This window comes from Schistocerca piceifrons, chromosome 2 (genome assembly GCF_021461385.2).
Source record: "Schistocerca piceifrons isolate TAMUIC-IGC-003096 chromosome 2, iqSchPice1.1, whole genome shotgun sequence".
In the NCBI taxonomy this organism is placed as follows: Eukaryota; Metazoa; Arthropoda; class Insecta; order Orthoptera; family Acrididae; genus Schistocerca; species Schistocerca piceifrons.
This window is the reverse complement of record NC_060139.1, coordinates 349,952,156-349,970,098: the sequence shown is the minus strand read 5'-3', so window position 1 is coordinate 349,970,098 and position 17,943 is coordinate 349,952,156.

The following is a 17,943-nucleotide window of genomic DNA, read 5'->3' as shown; positions in this document are numbered from 1 at the left end:
TAACAGAATATACACTAACAAATGATGAGACTCGCTTTAGCAAGATAAATACAACTCGTAACCTCAGATAAAACAAAAAGTTAAAAAGCCAAACTTAAATAATTTATACGCCATCACAAGGATTCTTAATCAGATCAGGGGAACCTCGATAAGACGGACAGAGAATTAGAATTGATCTTGTCGTACATAATAAATACATACGCCTCTGTCTAGGTAAGATGATAAGCGAGTACATGTAACTGACAAGGTGCAGGTACGAGCAGAGCAGTTGAAGTTAAACCCTCTGAGGTGTGAGTAAATAGTGCTAAAACGCCTGAAGAATCACTAATTAAGGTGAGCTTAAGCAAAGAAAATTTCACTCAATAGTAGCCCTCTACGATGTATCAGGCATTGGGTACGTATTTGAAAACTAATTGTGATTTAGTAAAGTGTATGTATTTATTGGAATTGTCATTTAGTAAAGTGTATTTATTTATTAGAATATATACACTTTACTAAATTACAATTAGATTTCAAATTCATACCCAGTACCTGATACAGTACCATGACATTGCCACTCACTGGTATTACCACTTGATTTCGTAACATCATACCCCAAGCGGGTGCACACAAATGATTTACCATTTAACAGGATCACGTGGCTTCAAAGAAGACGCCCTAACAACCATTGGCCACTCTCAAGCCGAGGCATACAGCAGAACAAACAAATACATGTTATTCGCTGGACAAGACAATAATATTGCGCCAATTTTCCTTTAAACAATAAAACCAAAGGGACAGAATATCAGTAGGCAGTGTGTTACAGTGCACTCTCTCCACCGTCAATCACCCTTTTTACTCCTCTTCAGATAAAAAAAGGAGGGCCCCCGTCACTAGAGCTCCAGGGCACGACCTTCGTCACCTTCTTTAGCGGCTGCCCAACATTCGATAAGTCTCTCTGGAATCCGACTGCTCACATGCGTTGTCAAACCCAAATGCGCCCAAGCAAACCCTGCCACCAGGCCTGCTGCTCCTGCTCTCCTCCCCCCATCAAGTACCGTTCGCGACTCACTGCCTCTGTGTCGAGCCTCCACACCCCAACCAGGAAAACCAAAGAAAAGTCACAAGGGAGGTGACTATCGATACTGGTGCCAGAGGTAGATAGGCCAGCAATCCGAGCCTCCACACCGCAACCATGAAAACCAAACACAAGTCTCAAGGGAGGTGACTATCAATACCAGCGCTAGAGGTAGTTAGGTGAACAAACCGAGCCTCCACACCTCAACCATGAAAACCAATGGTAGGTCACAAGGGACTTGACTATCGATATCGGTGCCAGAGTTAGTTAGGCCAGCAAAACCGAGCCTCCACACCTCAACCACGAAAACCAAAGATAAGTCACAAGGGAGGTAACTATCGATACCAGTGTCAGAGGTAGTTAGGCCAGCAAACCGAGCCGCCACGGCTCAACCACATCGAGCACTATTGTGATCCCTTCAGTTCTGAATTTGTTTATCATTATTTTAAGGAACTCTGGAGTTTCGAGTATAATCATTGAGTTAACCAAATGTTATTTGATCCGTAGAGTGAGAAAATTTATGCCTGACTACATAGAGACCGACGTCATCAGTACACCGGTTACTGACTGTTATGTGAAGTTAAGTCTGATTACATCCAACCGTTTTCAAAAGCAAATTGTCCAATTTGAGAGTGTGACCAGATTAATTCATTCCATGAGTACGATTTAAGTGATTTGTGAATTTTTTGTGAATAGGTAACTTGATTAAACATTCTAAATTGTTCTTTGTAATTACGTTTCTTTCACTTAGTTTCCTTTAAGAAAGTGAATTCAGTTGCGAAACTGGCGATTTGTAGCACACGTCCCCACATCTTTTCTGTCTGTTTCCTTGAGAATACACGACTTTCCAAGACATTAGGGTCTTTATAGCTAGTACCGCAGAGCGGTAACGTTACACGGTAAAAACGAAGGAAAATTTAAAGACGTATATGCTTTGGCATGAAGTTAGCAATACACGTACATCGTTGCCTGTATTTTACTGTCGACAATGTATCGAAGTGCTGCCACCTCCGGAACGCTTTCGGTAAAAGCTTTTGCAGATGCTGGCTTCACTCGACAGTCAGCAACATGACGTTTCCCGGAGCAAAAGAGCAATGGAATGCTCGTGTCAGAGGTAATACTGTGCGAGAGGAGGGCGACACGTAGTGTGCAGTGGACGCCGGGCGTGGTGTCAGTTGAGGGGAGGCGTCGAGGGAGCGCCTACGCTTCCAGGACACAGCAGAGAGGCGGGCGGCGGCCGACACGAGGCAACGTGACGCCGTCTGGACGCGGATGTGTGTCCGCGACGTGTGAAACGGGACGTGGGAGGGGGGGGGGGGGGGGTTGGTGCTGGGCTGTGGAGTGTAGCCGGCCGCAGCACCTCGTTACCCGGCGTCCTGCCCTGCCGCCGGCACAGCCCTGCCAGGCCACAACTGTCGCATCTCTGAAAGCAGGCGCGGTTGATGTGCACACCGTGTCCTGGTGTCAATGGAACGGCGGCCACTAATAGACTGTAGCAGACCCGGCAGCGTGGACTGAGGCAATGTTTAAATCGCAACAGGGTCCACAGATGAGTACCTTTTTAACGACAATTAACTGCCCCGAGGTGTCGTAACTTGAATATTAAAAGCCTTTTCCTTTGCCTTTTTCAGAACTACACTCCTTCCGCTGTGCATTCATATTCGAGTGTCTGAGATACATGCTTTTGTAACATCGTAAAATTTATATCTATACATGATACAAAAGTGGATATTCTGCATTAATAAACATTTTGGTTTCTTCCTTTATTTACCACGCATACTTATAATACTGCATACATGAAAATGTATAGCTATGTGTTTAAACCCACTGAGATACGTGATACTCTGCTTAGGTATTTAATGACTTTATGTAATTTAAATGCAGTTTTACTGTATGCAGCTTTACTGTATGGTTAAGTGATGATGGCGGTAAAATAGTCCCCCATTCGGATTTCCGGGCGGGGACTAATCAAGAGAACGTCATTATCAGGAGAAAGAAAACTGGCGTTCAACGAATCGGAGAGTTGAATGTCAGATCCCTTAATTGGGCAGGTAGGTTAGAAAATTTAAAAAGGGAAATGGATACGTTAAAGTTAGTTATAGTGGGAATTAGTGAAATTCGGTGGCAGGGGGACAAGACTTTTGGTCAGGTGAATACAGGGTTGTAAATACAATATCAAATAGGGGTAATGCAGGAGTAGGTTTAATAATGAATAAAAAATAGGAGAGCGGGTAAGGTACCACAAACAGCATAGTGAACGCATTATTTTGGCCAAGATAGACACGAAGCCCATGCCTACTACAGTAGTACAAGTTTATATGCCAACTAGCTCTGCAGATGATGAAGAAATTCATGAAATGTATGATGAGATAAAAGAAATTATTCGGGTAGTGAAGGGAGACGAGAAATTAATGGCTGACTGGAATTCGTGAGTAGGTAAAGGGAGAGAAGGAAACTTAGTAGGTGAATATGGATTGGGGGTAAGAAATGAAAGAGGAAGCTGTCTGGTAGAATTTTGCGCAGACCATAACTTAATCATAGCTAACACTTGATTCAAGAATCATAAGAGAAGGTTGTATATAAGGAAGAATCCTGGAGATACTAGAAGGTATTAGATGGATTATATAATGATAAGATAGATATTTACGAACCAGATTTTAAATTGTAAGACATTTCCATGGGCAGATCTGGACTCTGACCACAGTCTATTGGTTATCAGCTGTAGATTAAAACTGAAGAAACTGCAAAAAGGTGGGAATTAAGGAGATGGGAACTGGGTAAACTGACTTAACCAAAGGTTGTACAGAGTTTAACGGAAAGCATAAGGGAACAATTGACAGGAATGTGGGATACAAATACAGTAGAAGAGGAATGGGTAGCTCTAAGGGATGAAGTAGTGAAGGCAGCAGAGGATCTAGTAGGTAAAAAGACGAAGGCTAGTAGAAATCCATGGGTAACAGAAGAAATATTGAATTTAATTGATGAAAGGAGAAAATATAAGAATGCAGTAAATGAAGCAGCAAAAAGGAATAAAAACGTCTCAAAAATCAGATCTACAGGAAGTGCAAAATGGCTAAGTAGGGATGGCTAGAGGACAAATGTAAGGATGCAGAGGCTTATCTCACTAGGGGTAAGACAGATACTGCCTCCAGGAAAATTAAAGAGACCTTTGGAGATAAGAGAGCCACTTGTATGAATATCAAGAGCTCACATGGAGACCTAGTTCTAAAGAAAGAAGGGAAAGCAAAAAGGTGGAAGGAGTATATGTAGTTGTTGTTGTGGTCCACAGTCTTGAGACTGGTTTGATGCAGCTCTCCATGCTACCCTACCCTGTGCAAGCTTCTTCATCTCGCAGTCGCGAGACTGCTACGGTCGCAGGTTCGAATCCTGCCTCGGGCATGGATGTGTGTGATGTCCTTAGGTTAGACAGGTTTAAGTAGTTCTAAGTTCTAGGGGACTGATGACCATAGATGTTAAGTCCCATAGTGCTCAGAGCCATTTGAACCATTTGAACCATTTCACCTTGCAGTACTTATTGCAACCTACATGCTTGTGAATCTGCTTAGTGTATTCATCTCTTGGTCTCCCTCTACCATTTTTACCCTCCATGCTGCTCTCCAACGCTAAATTTGTGATACGTCGATGCCTAAGAACATGTCCTACCTTTTTGTCAAGTTTTGCCACAAACTCCTCTTCTCCCCAATTCTATTCAATACTTCATCATTAGTTATGTGATCTACCCATCTAATCTTCAGCATTATTCTGTAGCACCACATTTCGTAAGATTCTATTCTCTTCTTGTCTAAACTATTTATCGCCCACGTTTCAATTCCATAAGTGGCAACACGCCAAAAAAATACTTTCAGGAACGACTTCCTGGAACTTAAATCTATACTCGATGTTAACAAATTTCTCTTCTTCAGAAACGCTTTCCTTGCCATTGCCAGTCAACATTTTATATGCTCTCTACTTCGACCATTATCAGTTCTTTTGCTCCCCAAATAGCAAAACTCATTTACTACTTTAAGCGTCGCATTTCCTAATCTAATTCTATCAGCATCACCAGTTTTCATTCCACTACATTCCAATATCCTAGTTTTGCTTTTGTTGTTGTTCGTCTTATATCCTCCTTTCAAGACACTGTCCATTCCGTTCAGCTGCTCTTCCAGGTCCTTTGCTGTCTATGACAGAATTACAAAGTCATCGGCGAACCTCAAAGTTTTAATTACTTATCCATCGATTTTAATTCCTACTCCGAATTTTTCTTTTGTTTCTTTTACTGCTTGTCCAATATACAGATTGAATAACATCGGGGAGAGGCTACAATCCTGTCTCACTCCCTTCCCGACCACTTCTTCCCTTTCATGCCCCTCGACTCTTATAACTGTCACCTGGTTTCTGTACAAATTCTAAATAGCATTTCGCTCCCTGTATTTTACCCCTGCCTCCTTCAGAATATGAAAGAGAGTATTCCAATCAACATTGTCAAAAGCTTTCTCTAAGTCTACAAATGCTAGAAACGTAGGCTTGCCGTTCCTTAATCTATAAGATAAATCGTAGGGTCATTATTGCCTCACGTGTTCCAACATTTCTACGGAATCCAAAATGATCGCTCCCGTGGTCGGCCTCTACCAGTTTTTCCATTCGTCTATAAACATTTCGTGTTAGTATTTAACAGCCTTGGTTTATTAAACTGATAATTCGGTAATTTTCACATCTGTCAGCACCTGCTTTCTGTAGGATTGGAATTATTGTATTCTTCTTAAAGTCTGAAGGTATTTCGCCTGTCTCATACATCTTGCTCACCAGATGGTAGAGATTTGTCAGGGTGGCTCTTCCAAGGCTATCAGTAGTTCTGGGCCTCGTTTCGACTTAAGTCTTTCAGTGCTCTGTGAAACTCTTCACGCAGTATCATATCTCCCATTTCATCTTCCTCTATGTCCTCTTCCATTTCCAAAAAATACTATTGTAGCATCGTAAATTTTATATCTATACCTGTTACAAAATTTGGTATTGTGCATTATAAACTTTTTGATTTTTTCCTTTATTTACCATTCATACTTATAACACTGCATACATAAAAAGTATAGCTATGTGTTTAAACCCACTGAGATACATGATACTCTGCTTAGTTACTTAATGACTTTATGTAATTTAAATAAGTTCATGATGGATACCAATGACGGACGATATATTTTATGTCTGAACGTAAAGTGTATCACAAACTGCAATAGGCACATTTTTTTCGTTTCCCGACATAGTCACCGTGAAAATTTAAACATTTGTCAAGACGTGGTACCAGCTTTTGGATCCCAGCATCAAACAACTCTGCCGCCTGACCATTAAACCAGTTTCAACATTTCATCATTTTCTAAGCGCTCTCTACCAAGAAATTCCATCAGTTTAGGAAACAGATTAAAGTCTGATGCTGCTAAGTCAGGAATGTGTGATAAGTAATGCAGTAATTCCCAGTGAAACATGTTCAATTGAGTCTTTGTTCAACGTAAGGCCGAGCATTGTCGTGAAGTAGAACGACGCCGCTAGACAACATTTTTAGTAGCGCACCTAAGCTTTAATAATATTTTGCAGTACCTCTCAGCATTTATTGTCATTTTTTTTGGCAAAAATTCAAAGAGAAGAATGCCTTTCCAGTCCAAAAAAAAAAAAAAAAAAAACTGGCCATGATTTTCTGTGTTGAAGGTTCTTGTTTGAATTTTCGTGGTTTCGTCGGGGAGTTTGACTGATGCCACTCACTGGTTGGTTCAAATGGCTCTGAGCACTATGGGATTTAATTTCTGGGGTCATCAATGCCGTAGAACTTAGAACTACTTAAACCTAACTAACCTAAGGACATCACACACATCCATGCACGAGGCCGGATTCGAACCTGCGACCGTAGGGGTCGCGCGGTTCCAGACTGTGGCGCCTAGAATAGCTCGGTCACCTCGGCCGGCGCCACTCACTGGATTCACGTTTATGATCTGGAGTGTAGAGAGCAGTCTACATTTCATTACCGGTCTCAATGCGACATAAGAACTCGGCTCCATTCTCGTGGTACCTGTCCAAAACGGACAAAGAATGTGCCATCCGCTTTGTTTTCTGTTCTTCTGTCAACATTTTCTGCACTCATCTCCACACATATTTTTAGTGAAGTTTTTCAGTAACAATGTGAAAAACTAATGATCTTATGAATGTTTCTGATGCAGAATAGTCAAGCGCCTGTTTTGGCGAATTGCCTCATCAACTTTTTGTGTGAGATCTTCGTTATGACCAAAGACCGGAGAGATTGTTCTTCATCAGAAACATTTGTCTTTCCACATTAAATACGCACATCTCCTTCATTCATTACACCTGCAGCATAAAGTTCAAATAGCTGCCGGTGAAGTTCAGCAGGAGGAACTTGTTTTGCATTTGGACTGAATAAACGAGCGCGCTTCACCATGGGCGGGATTACTGATTGACATGGTAACAAACGAAGCAGTATAACCATATAACCAACACCGGCAGAGGCGTGAAACGTAGTGGTGGCGTAGCTGGAGACGGGCCAAATATGGTCGACCGTGAACGGTCGTCACGTGACAGGATGCGCGGACACGATGCGCTGTCGTTTCGTACTTCAAATATGACCCTCGTATGTCAGTGACCGTTCAGAATGAGACTGAGATATATAAATTACTGTATGTCATCAACTTGACATTTATAATATGATAATATATCCACGTAAATCAAATGAAAAGCTTTGCAATTATGTGTGTTGGTAAATGATCATTGAAAAGTGATTAAACTCTTTTTATTGCTCCATAAATGTAGGTGTTTGCCTCATGACACAGGTACTTGCAAATAATCGTTCTGTTGCAGTAGCATGTGCTGTCTCTCGTACTTCCTCCATTGGTATATTAAAAAGGTAAACAGAAAAGCAACGAAATTCATTGGAGTGCCTGAGCCCTAATGTGTCTGTGATTACAATGAATCTGTAGGAACTGTTGAGCCAAGTGACGGATTGTTTTCTTACTATCGAATACTGATTTCTTACTGTCGAATATACGCAGGCAAGAAGAAGTGTCCTGTAAGCCTTTTGTTCTGTTTCATTCACATGGCGATTGTGAGCTCGTGGATTCACTACTGAAAGGGTCAGAGGCTAGCAAGACATTAATCATGGAGCTATTGGTTCTTAAGATTTGTATTGGTGAATCCACGAGCCCGGCTGCAACACCAGCACGACAGGACATTTACTCTCCACACTGTCAATCTGAATCTCATAAAGTTATGCGGCCCGCCACGAATTCCTCTCCCATGCCATACCCATCATCTCGGAGTAGCACTTGCAGCCTATTTCCTCAATCATTTACTGGATGTCTTCCAATCTCTGTGTTCCTCTACAATTTTTACACTCTACATTTCAGTCTAGTGTTACAGAAGTTATTATTGTTGTCTTAACTGATATCCTACCATCCTGTTCCTTGTTGTTGTCAGTGTATTCTATATATTCCAGTCCTCACCACTGCTGAAGTGAACCTCTTTATTACTTAAATTATCTTTCTGCCTAATTTTTAACAATACTCGGGAACCCCATATGTCAAATGCTTCGAGCCTCTTCCTCTCCTCTTTTGCCACAGTCCATGTTTCATTACCATAAGTACATTCTCAAAAATTTCTTCCTCGAATTAAGGTCTATGTTTGATACTAGCGGACTTATATTGGCCAGGAATGCCCATTATACAGTGCTAGTGTTCTTTTTATGCTCTGCTTGCTTCGTCCGTCATGGGTTATTTTGCTGCCTTCATCTGCTTCCTGATCAGCAGTCCTATTCTTTAGTTTCTCACTGTTCTCATTTCTGTTATTCTCATTACTTTCGTCTTTCTTTTATTTATCCTCAGTCCGTATTTTGTACTCATTAGACTGTTCATTCAATTCCGAGGATCCTGCAGTTCTTCTTTACTTTCACTCAGAATAGCAATGTTAACAGCGAATCTTATCATAGATATCCTTTCACCTTGAACTTTAATTCCACTCTTGAACCTTCCTTTAATTTCCGTCGTTGCTTCTCCGATGTACAGACTGGACAGTAGGGGCGAAAGACTACATTCGTGTCTTATACCCTATATAATCCGAGCACTTCTCACTTGGTTTTCCACTATTATTATTCCCCCTTGGTTCTTGCACATGTATATTTCACGTCCATCCCTACCAGCTTACCCCTATTTTTCCCAGAAATTCGATCACAATTTTACCTTGTTGATTTCTTTTTACAGGTCCTCAAATCCTATGAATGTACTTGATTTCCTTTAGTATTGCTTCTATTATCAAACGCAATGTCAGAACTGCCTCTCTGATGCCTTTACCTTTCCTGAAGACAAACCCATTGCGATCTAACACATCCTCAATTCTCTTTTCCATTCATCTTTATATTATTCTTGTGAGCAAATTGGATGTATGAACTGATAGGATTGTTCGATAATTCTCGCATTAAACGGCTGTTGCGATATTCAGTATTGTGAGGATTATAATTTTCCGAAAGTCTGATGGTATATCGACAGACTCATACATTCCACATAGCAACGTTTATAATCGTTTTGTTCTCATTTCTCGCAATTGTTTTAGAAATTTTGACGGAATGTTATCTATCCCTCCTGCCTTATTTGTTTTTAGATCTTCAAAAATGGTTCAAATGGCTCTGAGCACTATGGGACTCAACATCTGAGGTCATCAGTCCCCTAGAACTTAGAACTACTTAAACCTAACTAAGGACATCACACACATCCATGCTCGAGGCAGGATTCGAACCTGCGACCGTAGCAGTCACGCGGTTCCGGACTGAAGTGCCTAGAACCTCACGGCCACCGCGCTCTGCTTTCGATCTTCCAAAGATCTTTTAAATTCCAATACTCGATCCTCTGTCTCTTCTACATCGATTCCTGTTTCTTCTTGTATCACGTCGACAGACAAGTCTTCCCCTCTCCCCATAGAGGTCTTCAATGTATTCTTTCCACCCATCCGCTATCTATACTGCATTTAAGAGAACTATTCCTATTGCACTCTTCATGTTACCGCCTTGCTTTTAGTTTCTGCGAAGGTTGTTTTGACTTTCCTATATGCTGAGCCAGTCGTTCCGACTATCACTTAGTTTTCGATTTCACTTCACTTCCTACTTATTTCGTTCCGAAGTGACTTTTATTTCGGTATTACTGAATTTCGTTGAAATTTTTGTACTTCCCTCTTTCATCGATCAACTAAAGTATTAAACTTCCTGGCAGATTAAAACTGTGTGCCGGACCGAGACTCGAACTCGGGACCTTTGCCTTTCGTGGGCAAGTGCTCTACCAACTGAGCCACCCAAGCACGAGTCACGCCCCGTCCTCACAGCTTCAATTCCGCCAGTACGTCGTCTCCTGGCGGAATTAAAGCTGTGAGGACGCGAGGTGAGTCGTGCTTGGGTTGCTCAATTGGTAGAGCACTTGCCCGCTAAAGGCAAAGGTCCCTAGTTCGAGTGTCGGTCAGGCACACCGTTTTAATCTGCCAGGAAGTTTTATATCAGCGCACACTCCGCTGTAGAGTGAAAAGTGAAAATTTCATTTAATTAAAGTATTTCTTCAGATATCCATCGTTTCTTCCCAGTTTCCTTCTTTATACGGACTGTTTTCTTGCCAACGTCAGTGACTGCCCTTTTTAGAGACGCCAATTCCTCTTCAACTGAACTACCTACTGAGCTGTTCCTTAACAACCACAGTATTTATAGCCTCACAGAACTTCAAGCGTATCTCGTCATTCGTTAGCACTTCCATATCCCGCTTTTTTGCGAGTTGATTCGTCCTGATTAATCTCTTACACTTCAGTCTCCTCTCCATCACTACTACATTGTGATCTGAGTCCATATCTGTTCACGGCACCACTTACAATCCGATATCTGTTTTAGGAATCTCTGTCCGAGCGTGATGTAATTGAACTGAAATCTTAAATGTATCACCTGACCTTTTCCAAATATACTTCCTCCTCTTTCGATTCTTGGACCGAGTATCCGCTATTACTATTTGAAATTTATTACGGAACTCAATTAGTCTTTCGCCTCGCTCATTCCTTGTCCCAAGCCCATACTCTCCCGTAACCATTTTTTCTACTCCTTCCCCTACCATTGCATTCCAATCCCCCATGACCGTAAGATTTTCATCTGCCTTGATGTCCTGTATTACCCTTCCAATATCTTCATTTACATTCTCTATCTCTTCAGCTTCAGCTTGCGACTTCGGCATGTGCACCTGAACTATCGTTGTCGGTGTTGGTTTGCTATCGAGTCTGGTGAGAACAACCCATCACTGAACTGTTCGCAGTAACACACTCTTACCTACCTTCCATTTCATAACGAATGTTATTCACGTTACATCATTTTCTGCCGCTCTTGATATCACTCTGTAATCATCTAATCAGAAATCCTTGTCTTCTTTCTGTTTCAATTCACTGACCGCCACTATATCTAGATTGAGCCTATGCATTTTCCTTTTCAGATTTTCTAGCTTCCCTACCAAATTTAACCCTATGACATTCCACGTCCGACTCTTAGAACTTTATCTCTTTGTTGGTTATGCCATCTCTTTGTCATGGTTATCTCGCCCTTGGCAGACCCCTCCTGGAGATACGAATGGGTACCTATTCCGTAATATGATTCGATGAACCCTCTGCCAACCACTTAAATGTGAATTGCAGAGTAATCATGTAGATGTGGAAGTAGATGTAGAATGTCTTGGCAACGGATAAAACATCACGACCCATTTCAAGTACAGACAACATGTCCTGTGGGTACAAATTACGTGTCTTTAATGTAGTGGTTTCCATTGCCTTTAGCTTCCTCATGCCGTCGATGATTGCCCGCCCAAGGGCAAGAGAGTGCCCTGAACCTCTGTCAGCTACTCCATCCTTTTCGACAAGATCGTTGGCTGAATGATGGATGGGTGACTTCTTTGGTCGTCGCCGCTGATAATTTATATTCAAAATTTAAGAGCAGTCGGATTTTGATTCCGGGACCGAGGACTTTTTGAATACTAATTGAAGACGTTATCCCTAAACCTCCGGTATAGAGAGGTAGGAAATGTGCAACAATAAGTTCTAAATGGATATGTTAGAACAAGGAACAGTAGATATTCGCCTCTCTGCACAATTATAGAGACAAACATATTAATGAAATGCCGAAAAATGGCTACAGGGCTAATACCAAGTTCACATACTCCGAATGCCAAGTATATCTCTGTATCACTAATGATAGAAAATGTTTCCTTTACTTTTATAATTTAAAAATGGTTGGGCTGTACTACGACAATTTCAGAGTGATCGATAACTGAAACTGCTTTTCTCTGTCACAGTTTCGAAATACTTTGTCCACCTGAGCGGGTCTTCTGCACTTGTTGTTTGGTGCCTCACACAGCGTTACCATCATTTTGTACTCTAATTTGATTTTCAGAGAAATTTCTTCTTTGTTAATTTTATTGTGATTTTTGTCAGTCATTGGAACAAATAAATTACAGTTAATGTCAGTACTGACTCGGATTCCTAAATCCTTTACACTGTCCTACGACTTTTTCCGCGGTTATGCAACCTTATATAATAAATTGCTACGCTTGCTGTTCTCATTGTATCGGCTTTATCATTGTGCACAATGCCCAAACGCAATGCTCAGCTATATTAAGAATTCAGAGAAAAGAACGAGGATTGCACCCGCTCGTCTATTTGATACTTTATACTGCGCGTTGCGCTTTCGCTCCTCAACTTTGATCCAGCAGTCTGGCGCAACTTTCAGCTTTGGCCGATAACTTGACAGAACAGGACATCGTACTGTGGTGGACGATAGGGAACGAACCAGCGTCCAGTGTGGTGCTGCCTCTAACGAGAAAACAATCCCCCGAACTAATACCACCCTCCTTCCGCCGGCTGATCCCTGCCTCGGCGGCAGGCTGGATACATTTCGATACCGTAATGGCCTTCGCCGGCGCCGGATACAACCTGGGACTCCGCCAGCTCCTCATTATGCAAAGCTTCCTCTGCCGGTATACTGGCGGCGGTCTCGCCAGCGTCCGGCCACTGTGTGCAGCAGAGCCTCTCCTTCCGCTATCTCCCGCAAGAGGCGCCCCGCCCCCCGTGACACACCCAGACACGCAAGACTATGCAGATGAGGCGCCGGGAAAGGACACTGAGGCGTCGCAGTTCGCACCAGGTCACGCTGAGAAACCACTTAGTCACTACCACCACCCAGAGAAGGCTCGTATAACGTATCGTGATACAAGTAGGTTACCGAAGTATGATACAGTAGTCGTGGAGTACATGAGAAACAGGTTATACGATACTAGACGACATAGACTGACACGTTATAATAACAGTTACCCTTCGCGATAGACAGGTCGACTGGTTTTAACTGATAGTGTACTAGCATTTATAGACTTAGAGAAAGATTTTGACAATGTTGACTGGTATGCTCTGTTTCAAATTCTGAAGGTGGCAGGGGTAAAATATAGGGAGTGAAAGGCTATTTACAATTTGTACAGAAACCAGATGGCAGTTATAAGAGTCGAGGGGCATGAAAGGGAAGCAGCGGTTGGGAAGGGAGTGAGAGAGGGTTGTAGCCTATCCCCGGTGTTATTCGATCTGTATACTGAGCAAGCAGTTAAGGAAACAAAAGAAAAATTTGGAGTTGGAATTGGAGAAGAAATTAAAATTTTGAGGTTCGCCGATGACATTGTAATTCTGTCAGAGACAGGAAAGGACATGGAAGAGCAGCAGAACGAAATGGACAGTGTCTTGAAAGGAGGATATAAGACGAACAACAACTAAAGCAAAACTAGGATAATGGAATGTAGTGGAATTCAATCGGGTGATGCTGAGGGAATTACATTAGGAAATGAAACAGTTAAAGTAGTAAAGGAGTTTTGCTATTTGGGGAGCAAAATAACTGATGATGGTCGAAGAAGAGAGGATATAAAATGTAAACTGGACTGGCAAGGAAAGCGTTTCTGTAGAAGAGAAATTTGTTAACATCGAGTATAGATTTAAGTGTCAGGAAGTCGTTTCTGAAAGTATTTGTATGGAGTGAAACGTGGACGATAAATAGTGTAGACAAAAAGAGATTAGAAGCTTTCGAAATGTCGTGCTACAGAAGAACGCTGAAAGTTAGATCGATAGATCACATAACTAATGATGAGGTATTGAATGGAATTGGAGAGAAGAGATATTTGTGACACAACTTGACTAGAAGAAGGGATCGGTTGGTAGGACATATTCTGAGGCATCAATGGATCACCAATTTAGTACTGGAGGGCAGCGTGGAGGGTAAAAATCGTAGAGGGAGACCAAGAGATGAATACACTAAACAGGTTCAGAAGTATGTAGGTTGCAGTAGGTACTGGGAGATGAAGAAGCTTGCACAGGATAGAGTAGCATGGAGAGCTGCATGAAACCAGTCTCTGGACTCAACACCAAAACAACAACAGTACGTGAAACGAAAGATCAATCGTATGAACAGTTTTGCGTGAGTATTTTATTGCTAGTAAAGACCTAGTTACAATTTAGACAAAATGAAACGTTAATGCCGCTATAATCAATTACCTAACTGTGGTAACTACGAGTAATAACGCCTATGGACCGACTCGTAATAAGAATCTCTTGTCTATTTATTTTTTTCTAGTTTTCAACCTTTCAAAATCTTCTTATCACTTTTGTACTTGACGAGCGAGTCCCTTGACCTGGTGATTTTGAGTTCCATGTGAGACATTTTTGAGATAAATGTCAGATATTATACATGATATCTTAAATTTTCATTTTTTTCTGTGTTTGTGCTGTAGACCAAGTGTAGCTATTTTTTAAAATTGTTTTCAACTTCTCTAATTCTGCTTTTACCTTTATTTGCATATGCCGCCTGAGACGCCTGACCTGATGACTTAGATTTTCATTTGTGATATCTGCAGAGGATGATTCAGATATTCTTTCTGCCTTCAACTTTCATGTTTCGTTGATGTGCAGCGTAGACTGGAATATATAACACACGAGAAACTTTTTATAATCACTTCTACGTTTCGTTCCACTATGTGTTTCAGGTGCGTTTATTTAACCATTCGCAACATTGATAAGCTGTGAACTTGATTTTAGAGACACGTCTATGTTCTGTTCATCTGAATAAATCCATTTTATGATAAAGGTATAATCCTAAAAATGTGTTATGGGAATGTCGCCCAAGGTCGCTGGCTACGGTTACACTCTTACTGGTTTCATATTCATAAGTCTTATTGCAGTTTGACCATATTGATAAGAAATTTCATATTGAGAGATTTGTGTGAACGTTATTCTTTTTTACACTACAAATAACACAATTTTATGGAGCTCCTAGAGCAAGTAAAACTCTGTTTTACAGCACAAGCATTGTGCTGATACACATTTGGTTGGTTGGTTGATTTCAGGGAGGGAACCAAATAGCAAAGACATCGTTCTCACCAGCTTACGGAAGGATGGGGAAGGAAGTCGACCGTGCCCTTTCAAAGGAACCGTCATGGAGTTTGCCTGAACCTATTTAGGGAAAATACGGAAGATCTAAATCATGATGGCCAGACACGGGTTTGAAGCGTCATAGTCCCGGATGAGGGTCGAATGTGCTAACCACTGCTCCACTCGCTCGGTGATACACATTTAATTCTGTTTTTGATGTATTAATATCTGTTACGAAGTGACGTAAGTTTAGTGGACACTGGTAGTGCAAACAGTTTGTTGTTAAGACTTCATTACTGAGCCTTTGAAAGTTCTTTGTTTGATATGATTTATCGTCAGTGGAAATTTAGCCACATATCCAGCCGTTATTCACCAAGAGTCTGAGCTAAAATTTGGCTGCAGTTCTTGCAAAGAAGATCCACATGCAACCACAAATAAAAGAATCAATATGATTCGTAATAACCGATAAAATACATACAATAATCAGGGAGAACAGCCTTTTCAGTAGTTGCAGGGGCTACATTCTTGAGGATTGACTGATTCGGACTTGTAACATAAACCAAAACGGCCTTGCACTGCAGGTAGTGCGAACGGCTGAAAGCAAGGGGAAACTACAGCCGTAATTTTGCCCGAGGACACGCAGCGTCCTCTTGGGTAAAATATTCCACAGGTAAAATAGTCCCCCATTCGGACCGCCGGGCGGGTATTCAGGAGGACGTCGTTATAAGGAGAAAAGAAAAATCTGGTGTTCTACGGATCTTAGCGTGGAATGTCAGATCTCGAATTAAAGAAGGTAGGTTAGAAAACCCAAAAAGAGAAATGGATAGGTTAAAGTTAGATATAGTAGGTATTAGTGAAATTCGGTGGAAGGAGGAACAGCCGGCCGGAGTGGCCGTGCGGTTCTAGGCGCAGCAATCTGGAACCGAGCGACCGCTACGGGCGCAGGTTCGAATCCGGCCTCGGTCATAGATGTGTGTGATGTCCTTAGGTTAGTTAGATTTAATTAGTTCTAAGTTCTAGGCGACTGATGACCTCAGAAGTTAAGTCGCATAGTGCTCAGAGCCATTTGATCCACTTTTTTTTGGGGCGGTGGGGGGGGGGGGGGGAGGAACAAGATTTCTGGTCAGGTCAATAAAGGGCTATAAATACAAAATCAAATAGGGGTAATGCAGGTGTAGGTTTAATAATGAATTTAAAAAATCGGAAAGCGGATAAGGAACTACAAGCAGCATAGTGAACGCATTATTGTAGCCAAGATAGACACGATGCCCACGCCTACCACAGTAGTACAAGTTTATATGCTACTAACTCTGCGGATGATAAATAAAATGAAGAAATGTATGATGCGATAAAAGAAAATATTCAGACAATCAAGGGAGACGAAAATTTAATGGTTACAGGGGATTGTAATTCGATAGTAGGAAAAGGAAGAGACACAAAAATAGTAAGTGACTATAGAATATGGGCAACGAATGAAAGAGAAAGCCGCCTGGTAAAATTTTGCACAGAGCATAACTTAATCATATCTAACACTTGGTTTAAGAATCATGAAAAAAGGCTGTATACGGGGAAGAGGCCTGGAGCCACTGGAAAGTTTCAGATACATTATACAGTGCTAAGACAAAGATTTAGGAAACAGGTGTTAAATTGCAAGACAACTCCAGGGACAGTTGTGGACTCTGGCCACAATTCACTGGTTATCAACTGTAGGTTGAAACTGAAGAAACTGCAAAAAGGTGGGATATTAAGGAGATGGGACATGGATTAATTGAAAGAATCAGAGGTTGTAGAGAGTTTCAGAGAGAGAGTTAGGGAACGACTGACAAGAGCAGGGGAAAGAAACGCAGTAAAAGAAGAATGGGTAGCTTTGAGAGATGAAATAGTGAAGGCAGCAGAGGACCAAGTAGATAGAAATACGAGGGCTAGTAGAAATCCTCGGGTAACAGAAGAGATACTGAATTTAATAGACGAAAGTAGATAATATAAAAATGCAGTAAATGAATCAGGTGAAATGTAATATATACGCCTCAAAATCGACATCGACAGGAAGTGCAAAATGGAAAAGGAGGAATAGCTAGAGCACAAATGTAAGGATATATAGGCATATATCACTAGGAGTAAGATAGATACTGCCCACAGGAAAATTAAAGAGGCCTTTGGACAAAAGAGAACCATTTTTATGAATATCAAGAGCAGTACAGAGAGAGTATATAAAAGGGCGATGTATTTGAGGGCAATATTATGGAAATGGACGTAGATGAAGATGAAATTTGAGATACGATACTGCATGCAGAATTTGATAGATCACTGAAAGATCTAAATCGAAACAAGGCTCTGGGAGTAAGAGACATTCCATTAGAACTACTGATAGCCTTGGTAGAGCCAGCCATGACAAAACTGAACTATCTGGTAAGCAAGATGTATGCGAC